We start from the raw sequence: 13,030 nt of genomic DNA, 5'->3' as shown, positions 1-13,030 counted from the left end.
AACAAATGTGTTCGGATGGTTTCATGATTTGTCGCTGTACTGCATGTTTTAATCGTCATAAAAAATTGCGTCGGTCCAAAGGGGTTGACTTGCCATCAATGTGTGACAAGTCGTTTCGATGTCAAATGTGTTCATCTATAGTTGACAAAGACAGACAAAACGAACATCGCTGTGGGGAAACTGTATGTCATATATGCAATAAGTTTGTACTTGATGATCATTTATGTTTCATGCAAACGGAAAACCCAAAACCCAAGAATGATAGTCTAATATTTTACGATTTTGAGACAGATTTTTCAACCGGAGAACATGTGGTTAATTTTGCTGTTGCACAATATTTAGACGGTACAGAATTTGTTTTCAAGGGTTACAACGCATTGAACGAGTTTTTTTCCTTCTTATTTTCAAGAGAACATAAAGATTTTACAGCAATTGCCCATAATGCTAGGGCATTTGACGGTGTTTTCATTCAGAGATGTTTAACTGAATACAGACCGACTGGTGATAAACATGTTATTAATTCGGGAGAGAAAATTATGCAACTGACAGTGAAAGATTATCAAATGCGTTTAATTGACTCGCTGGACTTTTTAAAATGCCTTTATCAAAATTTCCTAAAACATTTTGTACTCTTTTCAAGTACTTCTATGGCAACTTTCCATTTTTGTTTAATACAATAGAAAATCAAAATTATGTTGGCCCAATACCTCATATTAAATATTACAGTCCTGATTCAAAGTTCGATAAAGATCGCACTAAATTGGTTGCGTGGCATGAAGAACGAAAGAAAAATAACTTTTTCATTGATTTCCAAAAGGAAATGTCTAAGTACTGCTTTCAAGACGTTACCATACTGCGTTTATGCTGTTTGCAATTTAGAGACTTATTTCTCGCAGAGACTAAAGTTGATCCATTCTGCTATTGTACCATTGCAGCAGCCGTAATGGCAATTTATCGGTCAAACTATCTTCAATCAAACACAATCGGAATCGTACCAAAAAATATGTATCGAAATTCAAATAAACCCTTCTCTCAAAGCGCAATCGTGGGGCTTGAATTTGTATCTGCACAAACTAACTGCAAAATACAAAACGGTCTCAATGGCGGAGAAAAAAAATAGAAGATCCGGAATTAGATAAAGTGTACTATGTCGACGGCTTTTGTGAAGAAACAAATACTTTATTTTCTTTTAATGGTTGTCTTTATCATGCATGCCCATCTTGTTACGATTTAAGAAATGATCATCTCTTTTTTAATGAGAAGCAGATGGCTGACGTATTTGATGAAACAATTAGACGACAAAATAGACTTTTACAATTGGGCTACGATGTTAAGACGATTTGGGACACATGACTATCGCAAACTTAAAGAAACGGACGAAATGAAATATTTTTTGGATACACTTGACATTATAACGAATCTTGAACCACGCGATGCGTTTTTTGGTGGCAGAGTCAATGGGCTTAAGCTTTTTAGGGATGCCCAACAAGATGAAACAATTGAATATGTTGATTTTACATCATTGTATAGCTACGTTAACAAAACAAAAGTTTATCCCATTGGTCATCCAACAATTATTCGCGAGAATTTTGAAACAATTTCGAGTTATTTCGGACTAACAAAATGCAAAGTTTTAGCACCCAGAAATTTCTATCTTCCAACTTTACCAGCACGAATAAAGGATAAACTCTTGGATAAACAGTGTGTTGTACAAAACTCTTCAGTGTGTACTCATTCGGAAAATGAGCGTTCTTTTTGGGGTACTTTTACCACAGTTGTAGTGTTGAAAGCTATTGAAAAAGGATATAAGGTTATTGAAATTTTTGAAATTTGACACTTTGAAAACACAAGCTCGCATTTGTTTTCGGATTATATGAATTATTTTCTCGTATAAAGCAAGAGAGTTCAGGATTTCCGAGTCGTATACAAACTCCCGAGGACAGACAGAAATACGTGGCCGACTATTATGAAAACGAGGGAATATTGTTAAGGCATGATAAAATAGACTACAATCCAGGTTTAAGAGCATTAGCTAAGCTATGTCTTAACAGCTTGTGGGGTGAATTTTGTCAAAAAGACAATCGACTAAATACAGATTTTATTGTTCTAAATTGTCATGTAAAATTATGTAGTGTGTGACTGTGTCTTATTATAGATTATAAGATATAACGGATATTAAGTTGATGTAAAATAATATAGTCATGTTAAGAGAACACTTCCTCACCGCAATGCGTCATTGCGGTAGGATGTAGGTAGAAATGGGATGGCAAAGTTGCGCGTCATATGTAAACGCCCAAAAAACCACTTCCGAATAATTATATATAAATATAGCTTGCAAGCGTTGGTTTGGGAGTTCGGAAAAGTTGTAGTTATTGGTGTATGAACTGCTCATACAAATTTGATGAATTAGAGTCGTATTGCAGAAGGCAATAAATTTCGAAAACCCAGTTCTAAGATTGACGGTTGTCCGTAATCTTAACGAGATCAAATTTAATCATTCCGTATCGCAAAGAACCAACGCTTGGAACGTAAAATCGTGCACAACACTGTAAATATCTTATTGAAGTGTTAAAATTATATATTCAAAATGCAGTCCCATCGTTAGTGTGAAGTAGTAGAACAGTGAACCAGCACAGTTGTAGAACAGTGAACCAGCGCAGATTGTGCGAAATTTATTAATGATTCTCTACATTTCTACAGACGTTTGAACGGGGACGACATTGAAATGCACAATCTTTGCATCTTGAATGATGATTTAGTCGAAATTGTCTTTAAGAGAAAGCATGAGTAAGAAGTAGAAAACCAACTAGCAAATATCTTCATAGGACTTTTTACAACTGCATGGGCTAGATTAGTAGTTTACAGTGTGTAGAGCAAATGATAGCTGTGTTGATGACAAAGCTAACGATGAGACATGTAGTAATGAAGAAATGGAAGACGTTTTGGTTTATAATGATGTTGTTAAGGATGGCGATGACGGCGACATGATTTTTAGAATGAAGTAAACGCAAACGATATTAGTTTATTGGAAACTGACGACGAGGAAGATGTGGATTTTGAATCAGAGAACGAATATGATAAAACATTTATAAACAACATTGAAATGTCTGAAGATGAAAATAGCGTTTCTTTTTATCGAAAGTTTAACAGTAATTTTTAATTTAATGCTTATTGACATCGTATTAGTATTTTTAAAGATACATTTAAAAAGTAGTTAATGCATGTCCATCATTTTTCAATGTTCAATTTATAATAATGATGAATATTTACACACTCATCATTCTCCACCTGTCTGATATTTTTCGCAATTCTATCTTGAAGGTCGTGGACCATTACTTCTTTTGCATTTGCACGATAAACGGAGTATGTTGGATTTTGCTTTGCTTTTGGTACTGAAACACGATCCGTAGTTTCTAACATTATTGGGGCCAATAGAATGATGTGGAGGCTTTGACTGTTCATAATTCTTGTTGGAATAATATTGACCATATGCAAAATGGCTTATCAAATCTGCTATACATGGCTGACTATTGCTAGCTTGAGCTGAGGAAACCCAACTTTTCACAACGTCTTGCCATGTGAACGACATGATTAACCAATCAATTGATGAAAGAAAATGTTTGCGATTGCTTATGTGCTCAGTGTTTTAGAGCCAAACATCCAATGAGCTTCTTGTTAATTAAGTATTTAACTTGTTTATAGAGTATATATAATTGATACATGCAAGATGGCATATAGTCTGTTGTAAAACAATTCTGTTTTTATTTGCAAGACAATGGACGTGCGTTTTAAAGCACCAGCTAACTTTTATATTTGCGGGCAAAGCTGATCTGGTAAGAGCCATCTCGTTAGGTCGATTCTTTATAATTTGAATGAGCTGTTTCACCCAGTTCCAAGTAAAATAATTTATTGCTACGGCAAACCTCTGATGGTATTTGACGAAATGGTTAAAAGGATACCGAATGTGATTTTTGTGGAAGGGTTTTCTGACAACTTGACCGGTATTTTGGAAGGATGTCAAAACTCTTTAGTCATTGTAGACGATCTTATGTCAGAATGTTTTAATGATCAACGAATGTCTGATTTATTCACCCGTGGGTCACATCATCACGGGATAGCTGTTATGTATTTAACGCAAAATTTATTCCCCCCCCGGGTAAACAATAAAGAACAATAAGCCTTAATTCTCACTATATAATCATTTTAAAAAACCCGAGAGATTCTCTAGGTATTTCAACTTTGGCCCGTCAAATATACCCTAAAAATGTCAACTACATTTGAAATCGTTTCAAGACGCTACGAGTCGCGCATACGGTTATCTCATGCTCGTTTTACATCGATTAACCCCTGACAATTTGCTTGTCAGAACAAACATTTTGCGTGATGAAAAGCACATTGTGATATACATAAGCGATAAGCACAAACAGAAGCACTCATAAATGCATCATGTTGAAACGAATGAATAAATCTGAATCAAAATTTCGAAAGGTGATAATTGAGCATGGACCCTCCGACGTTATTCTGTGCATATGCGAATGTGCTATCAATATTTTAAAAGGAACAGTCCCAGTGTCTGCCAATCAAAAAGGGAGTGTTGTCGAGGCACAAGAAACACCTGAGAGCGCTAGCTAACAAAAAATCTCACGAGCAAAGAAGAAAAATCTTTTGAATCAGATGGGAGGAAATTTATTGGCTGCTTTACTGCCGCCTGTTATAAGTATATTGGGAAGTTTGTTCACAAAATAAAACATGTCAAACGTATGATTCTTGTTCTTGAAGATGTATTTAACAGATACAAAAAAAAACAATAACTTGAAACTAGTCTGATCATGATGAATATGATGAACAAAGATTTGCAGCTCTCACATATTCTTTAATAAGACGGCGTGAGTGGCGATCAAAGACAAAAACTTTTTGACGCAAACTTTGAACAACTCCTTAAATTGAAGCAACCAAAATATAATCAGATACCCATGGTATGCGTGGTAGACACTGTTGATGGGAATGGAAAAACTCAATAAGTGACAATGAAATGCAGACATTAGCTGACTCTATATTGGGATGGTTCTGTACAAGTCAAACTTGAAGGAGTCACCATTGCGCAATCAAACATAACAGATCTAATTAGCGATGCTGTGAGAGGAAGGAAAAATTTCAATCCTTGAGGGTCTATAGAATTCTTTCGTGTTTTATCAAAAATAAACATTCCTCGAGATTAGGTTAGGAACGATATGAGATGGAAGGAGGCTAAAACAGAAAATTCACCAAGTGAAGAAAGCGAAACAGTTTATCCTAGCTCATCAAAAACGAAATTGACAACGCCCAAAGCTTCTCGTACAAGATTTCCTTCTTGCACTGTATTTAAATGTTCTCCCATACTACACATGTCAGATGTCAAATCAAAACAGTAGAAAGTAAAACCCTTTGGAAACTAGTGACAAGCAATTCCTTTTCCGGCGTCCAAAAATATTTTTCATTGGTAGCAAATTGTGATAGAAATTTTTTTATGTATCTAGGATTGTTACCAAAAGACAGCTTGAAAGATTGAGATGGTAGAGATTCGTCGTTCACTGAAATGCTTAAGGATGAAACGTTGAAATGCTGGAAATCGAATGGCTCATTTTATAGGCACCATTGAATGCAGCACTTGCAACAAGACCGACGACAAGTGATTTCGGCACCAAACCGTTGAAAAAGTTATCGTTTTGCAGCGATGGGTTTCCTGATGGAATGATGAAACATTTGCAGTCAGCACACCTTACAGGGTAAACAGCCGGGATTTTTTTCAGTGCAACTTTGTGAGACATAGTTCTACTAAGATTCACTTTAACTTTGCGAAATTTTAGATCAACATCCACCAGTTTCACTTTAAAGACTGCATCGTCCTCGAATGCCATTAGGGCAAACTCGCCACTGGTACGGTTCACTACTACTTTCAAATCAACATAGCTAAGCAGGAAGCTTTCACCGAAGAAAACATCACAAAAAAACATCAGGGCCTCTTATTTGGACAATTGCACTTCCCGCATTAAACTTACTTCATGTTTTTAAGCCGTTGTTTGGACTGGCGTTTGTTGAGTCAGTAACTTCCATTTTTGAAGCTTCGTCCTTGTAAAACAACCCAGCTGTCAGCTGGGATTGTTTAGCTGATGGACCATAATTCAAAAGTGTATCGATATATGTACGATAAGGATAAGTTACTGTCGCTTTGGTTACTAGCTTTCCTTTCAAAAACACATCAACATGCTTAAACAAACTCTGCAAGAAATTGTTCACCGGCCCAACTTTAGCGCTATCTTGAGAGATTTCCACTGTTGGCTTTCGTCATTTTTCGTCAAAAAAATTATTTTTTTTCTTGCTTTGACTCTGAAGATGACTACCGCTAAGATTGTCAAAACGTCAGTCAGCAACAACAAAAATAGTCCTTCTCAGGACTATACTAACCTGGACGATGTACATTTACAAACATGCATCAATATTGTGTTAGACAAGTCAAAATAATATTTTGTACATATAGCGCTAAAAAAGTAATCGGATCGCTTTCAGATACACTAGAGACCAGTGGTGGTTTATCCATCGCTCTTTTTCCAAACTGGTTTGTGTTGGGGGTACGAAAAATATATCAAGCTCATATTTTGTACATTCTGCTGATTTTGGATGAACGAACCTCATATTTAACCAAAAATTTCTTCTCCTTCTTTAGCTGCTTGATGTCTCTTGGCTGAACGGTAAAAGACATGAGAAGACGATGCTTATCTTACTTTAATGTTTTTTTGCCTGTTTCTTCTGGGGTTTTTCTCTTCCTATTTGAGCAAACTGTTGCATACGGTTTACAGCTTTTTCTTTGTGTCTTTTGCTGCTTGATTAACACGAGATTTTACAGCCTTTTTAAAACTTTTTCCTGAGATAACATCGCCCAAATCGTTTGCACCTGTATCGGCGGTAATTTTACCTGGAGCTTTTACGCCAGTTTTTGCCAAAAGGTATTGCAGCTCTAGCCAATCTACGAAATAAACCACCAAGACCATAACCCATCTTCCCATAACCTTTTTGCCAGGTTGCTACCCAAAAGATAGGTTGCGATCCATATCCTTTTTGCTGATTAAGATAATATTGAACATCACGGTTTGTTCGACTCATATTTTTTTCTTATGTAAAATAAGATAAGGCTTACATGTTTGTAAATGTAGATCGTCCAGGTTGGTATAGTCCTGAGAAATCTTTGTTGTTGTTGACTGACGTCTTACATTAGATACGGCTTACATTAAAAAGTTGGCATACCAACTTGGAAAAAACCCCCTGAACAGATCACAGCAATTACCGGCACCATACAAACGATCAACTAAAAACATTACACTTCACACTAATTCACAATGACAATACAAAATTGACACCCACACATTAAACCTAAATCACACATCACTACTAAAATTATTTCACTTCACACTAATTCACAATGACAATACACATTTCCTGTACACACAATACAGTGACGTAAGAACCAGATAACAAATACGGCTAACCTGACGTTTACTCCTCATTTGACTCTGAAGATGACTACCGCTAAGGTTGTCGAAACGTCAGTCAACAACAACAAAAACAGTCCTTCTCAGGACTATACCAACCTGGACGATCTACATTTACAAACATGTAACGATGCTCCCGGGTTCAAACCATTTACTTTATTAAGATAAGGCTTGTTTTCTGAAATGAAGTGTTACTATCGATTTGCCTCGCTCAAATGAGATGGGATTTCCTAACTCGTCCCTTAAGAGAATTTCGATGTCCTCAAAAGATTTTGTTTGCACGCGTAAATATTGAATATTAGTGAGTGTTCTTGAAACAGTGTGTCGATATTTTCCTTAAATTGCAATAGCCTTTAGTAATTTTGCTTCGACGTCTCCAACAACTTGCGGTTGTACACTGTTGCAATATACATAAATCATGACAGATCAGTACAAATCAACAGCATAACGGCTTCCGGTTGTTTTCGAAATCTTGAAAAATTCCGAGCCTTGATCCGTTTGAATGTTAATTGCTTGCGTCCTGATGATAATATCTTCTGAAAAGCGTTCACTAATGTACGGCTTGGTTTGTTTTTCAATGGAGCGTCCCCAGCATACTTTGAAAAAACATCGATACAGATAAAAAGATACCGATAACCTCCGTTATACTTTTCTAGAGGTTGTAAGTCTGCTAAATCTAACTGCCATTGGGCGTTAATACCACTCACCAGAACGCTATTTCTTTCAAACTTTCTTCGAATTGGTTTATGTATTGTATATCCATTTTGCTGGCTCAAACATTCTTTAACTTTTTTACGACTAATATCACATAATTTCGTAAAAGTACTATTGCCAATACACAAACATACTCACGCTTCTATGGCTTACCGAAACTTCACAAGAAACGAGAACAACAACAATCGTCTCTACTACGACTGATAGTTTCATCAACTAACTCCTACAATTACACTTTAGCTAAGTATCTTAGTTCTCTACTAACACCTCTCATACCAGATGACCACTCCCCGAAAGATTCTTTCACTTTCCTCGACGACTTCTCATCTTTCAACTCATCAACTTCTTGTCACAAATTCTTCATCTCCTACGACGTTGAAAGCCTATTTCCTAACATACCACTTACTGTAACCATTAACCTAGCAATCGACTAAATATTCACTCACAACCCCAGGTTCAGTATAAACAGGACAGACCTCACACAACTGTTTTTAATAGCAATAGCACAGACGCATTTTTTATTTAATAGAAAATTTTATGACCAGACGGACGGTGTTGCGATGGGCTCTCCCTTAGCAGCCATACTTGCTTACATTTTCATGGGCTCACATGAACGAAACTGGCTAAACAACTACAACGACACTAAACCACTATTTTACCGCAGATACGTTGACGATATTTTTTGTGTTTTTACTAACGAAACTGAGGCCATGAAGTATTATAATTACATTAACACAAAGCACCCAAACATTAGATTATCATTTGAAACTGAACAACAAGATCAACTGTCATTTCTTGACATTTTACTAACAAAATACCATGACAGCTGTACAACATCTACATACCACAAACCAACATACACAGGACTTCTGACGAACTATTTTAGTTTCACACCACTTTCATACAAAACCGGACTTATACGCACACTAATCGACAGAGCATACATACTTAACAATACGAACAATGGCTTTCAACGAGACATGAAAAACATCACATCCGCTCTTTTACGAAACTCTTTCCCACTACACTTTATCAACAGAACCGTAAAACGACATCTCGACAACAAACAAAGCAACAACCTCAAACTAGACACCGAAACTCCTGACACGACGATCACAACCAACACAAATGAAAATTCCAAAATAACAACTCTATACTTCAAACTACCATACATCGGACATTACTTACGACACACACATCGCAGACTTACAAACATTATGAAACGCTTCTGTACAGATATTGACATTCGACTAATTTTCACATCATTCAAAATCAAAAACCTTTTCTCATTTAAAGACCTAATCCCTGATTCAATTAAATTTATGGTGGTATATGAATTCAATTGCGCGGGATGTAATTCCGATACATTGGCGAAAGTTCGCGCCATTTATCCACCAGAATCAAGGAACATACCACAACAGAAAAAAACTCTCATATCTACCGACACCTTCTTAAATCTCACTCATGCAAAACCAACTATTCACCCTCTTGTTTCAAAATCATCGACACTGCCGACACCTCATTCACCCTTAAAATCAAAGAAGCACTCCACATTAACAAAACTAACCCTGACCTCAATGTTCTAGTTTTTAAATTCAATACAATATTTAGTTTATAATACGCTCAGACGCTCCTCATTAATTTATCTTATTTCCTTTTTATTGTTGTAATTTATGTATCATATTACTTTTATAAATGTCCTTGTATCACCTATTATTTCACTCATACTGAAGATGGCATCATGAGATGTCGAAACATGTCTATTTTCAAAAAAGTTGTCGTTTATATTAAATGTGTAATATGATATATTCGTTCGGTTTTTACATCATTGTACAAATGTTCAACACCCCCTAGCTTCCTGAACGTTTGGGGTAAAGGTACACACTGGCTAGGTACTTATCGGTATTTTTATCCCTTTTTGCGTTCCTATTTTCACGTTTGCTGCTACCGATTCCCATTTTCACATTAACGTAGTCATAAAACAACTGACGTCAAAATGCAATAACATTTAAAATTTATATTTTATTTCTTTTTCAAGGTAATTACATCGTTGATTTGTATTTCAGTTTACAACTACAATCAGCATAGTCAAAGAGATGTTGAAAAAAAGGAGGACGTTTTGTCTCCGTGTACATTAACATTGGTTCTATCCAAGTGGCACTTAACAGTTTGTCAAAATATGTCTTATGAGGTTTCGAAGGTCCACAGCTCTTTAGAAACTTAAAGGCTTCTCCATTCTAGACATGCTCTCGATTAATTGTTTCGACTGCCCGATCTGCAAAATTGAATCAACAATCTTCCTCAGTCATTATTTCTATACAGTTTTGATACTCTACCCAAGGGTCTGCTTTACTTTCATCGTTTTCAGCTCTTCGTAGTTCTTGAATCTTTTTACATATAAAATCAACGAAAATTAAATTAATAAGATCGCTGTGACCAACTTCTTCAAACTCAACAGTGTCTGCAAGTATATATTAAACACGTGTGCCCTATTTTTTGTTTTTTCCAAAACGTCCAAAAGCAAAGAAATAATAAGCAACGCAAATAACATTTTTTAAGACGATAGTTCGACTATATATAGAATCGTGTAATACACAATGAGTGCTTTCTGACATTTTATTGGATGCTTTAATAAATTAGCTAATATTTCTTGTAAATTAATTACATCAATATTTCCGGTTATTTAATACAACATAAGATGGAACATATAGTGCAATATAGGCTGCCTTTGATCTTTAAAGTAATAAAATTTATGATACGAATAACATTGTTCCCATACTTTTCAAAATTTAAAGGTCTACATAAATTTATCATTGCAACAAAAAAAGCTAAATAAAATTCAATTTAGACTTAAATGTTCGTCCTGCATACAAGTGCATTTGTTCATGATCTTGTATGAGTTTATTTAATTCAGGTCACCAACTTTTGGGAAACAAATGCAGTTTGCCGACATTGTCCGGATAAGCAATTATGCCTTTACATTTCTTGTAGTGACAAATCTGCTTTGTGGAAAAAACAATCAGGCTCTGACGCGTAGTGCTAGCAGTGTACTCATAGCTGAAACCAACTTTTAACGTTACACGGAAAAACACTTTTCCAGGACTTTATCCATATCTGTATGTCTCTTCAAATCAACGTGTGTTACTATTTATACTTAATAAATACTTCGTTATACTTAACCAATACAACGTGAATTTATACTTCGTTAGAGTCTCCAAGGATATTTTAACTCCTCTATTTACCAATGTTTGATACAGGTTCAGGAAAACTGCTTGAACAGATAGATCTTTCAAAGTCACAATGTTTCTTGTCACGTTAAGTTTCGAAAAATGTTTTTATTTGATGGAAAACAACACATCATCGTCACTACCGTTATAAACGCAATGTCATTTGTCATTTGTTTCATTTCCCTTTATTATGATAACCTATTACATTCAACATCACCCCGCTAAGTTCTTTTCCGGTTTAAACCATTGAGCTCTATAATAACTGGAGGGGAAAAGGAGCCTGGGCCTCGTGGTCAAAAACATGGCGGTAATGGCGGATTTTGTTTGTCAAAACTTCCACTTTGAGAAAAATTTTTAACATTCGCTCCCTCCCGAAACGGATCTCTATTACTGCTCATAGTAATGACAACCAGCGAAAACAACCACAATACCGTAAGCATAAAATATTGAAAATAATGCTTCAGGTTTTTGTGAAATAGACACACACATTTAATTGAGGTAAATCTACTGTAAAATAACGTATATTTTTTCAAGTAATGCTTTAGCTATATTAGAAATAAATATCAAACGGCAATCTTTACACTGTCAATGTGTTGTTAAGCTTTAATTCATAATCCCATGCACTTTACTTGTGTTTTTGACTGTTTGTGAACAGCTTGGTGCAACTGTCTTTCTTGAATAGATGGGTAAATCTTAGTTAAAATGTCCAAAAAGGAGTTAGAAAAAGTTAGCTTACCCCTACGACTAAAGTCGACTGGAAATATATTATTAGTAGGTATGTAATTTTTTGAGTTTTTTTTTGTAGGATTGATTCTGGATGTCTTATAAAGTATTATGATATTCTGATAAATCTACTGAGAACTTATGAGGGAAATATCTTGAACTAGGAGAGCAAAAGAACGAAATTCAGAAATTCTCTAATCATGTTGCTGGTTCTGTTTTGAGCCAAGATATTAGAAACTGGATTGTTATTGACAACCATGGATCTACTACTGAACAGAACTACGTTAATTTCCCATTGAAAATACTATTTCTTAAATTAAAGTGCATTGGTTTCTCTGACATAACACTTTTCTTATTGCTGCATGAAGGCAAACCTGTTTAAATAATTATAATGTAGGTGAAGATATTTAGCATGTTGTATAATTGTTATTATACAGACATTATTTATAATATTATGGCCTTGTGTAATGTATGTCAAGAACTTATTAATTCTCAAAAATGCTAACCTTCTTGCACTACTTTTCTTTTGTGTCCTTACAAATTACAGTTACCTATACTAATTTTTTCTAGGTTCAAACAACTTGACAAATTTTTGAATTTTACATTATGCCTTTGAATTTTTCTTTTTGTCTTTTGGTAAAAATATCAGTGAATGACTTAAAAATCAAGTTTATCTAAAATAGCATTTTGTACAAAGTAACTATACATAATTGGAAAAGTCTCATGTTGAAGGCACATGTGGCTTCTTTTACTAGATTGCTACTCTTATTCTTTTAAATGATATTGTAATTCTTCAAAAGACATAAAAAGTTCTTTGCCATCAATTTTTGCTTCTTCCAC

The sequence above is a fragment of the Xenia sp. Carnegie-2017 genome, unplaced genomic scaffold (assembly GCF_021976095.1).
Source record: "Xenia sp. Carnegie-2017 unplaced genomic scaffold, XeniaSp_v1 HiC_scaffold_41, whole genome shotgun sequence".
Lineage (NCBI taxonomy): Eukaryota > Metazoa > Cnidaria > Anthozoa > Malacalcyonacea > Xeniidae > Xenia > Xenia sp. Carnegie-2017.
Note: the sequence above shows the minus strand (reverse complement) of the source record.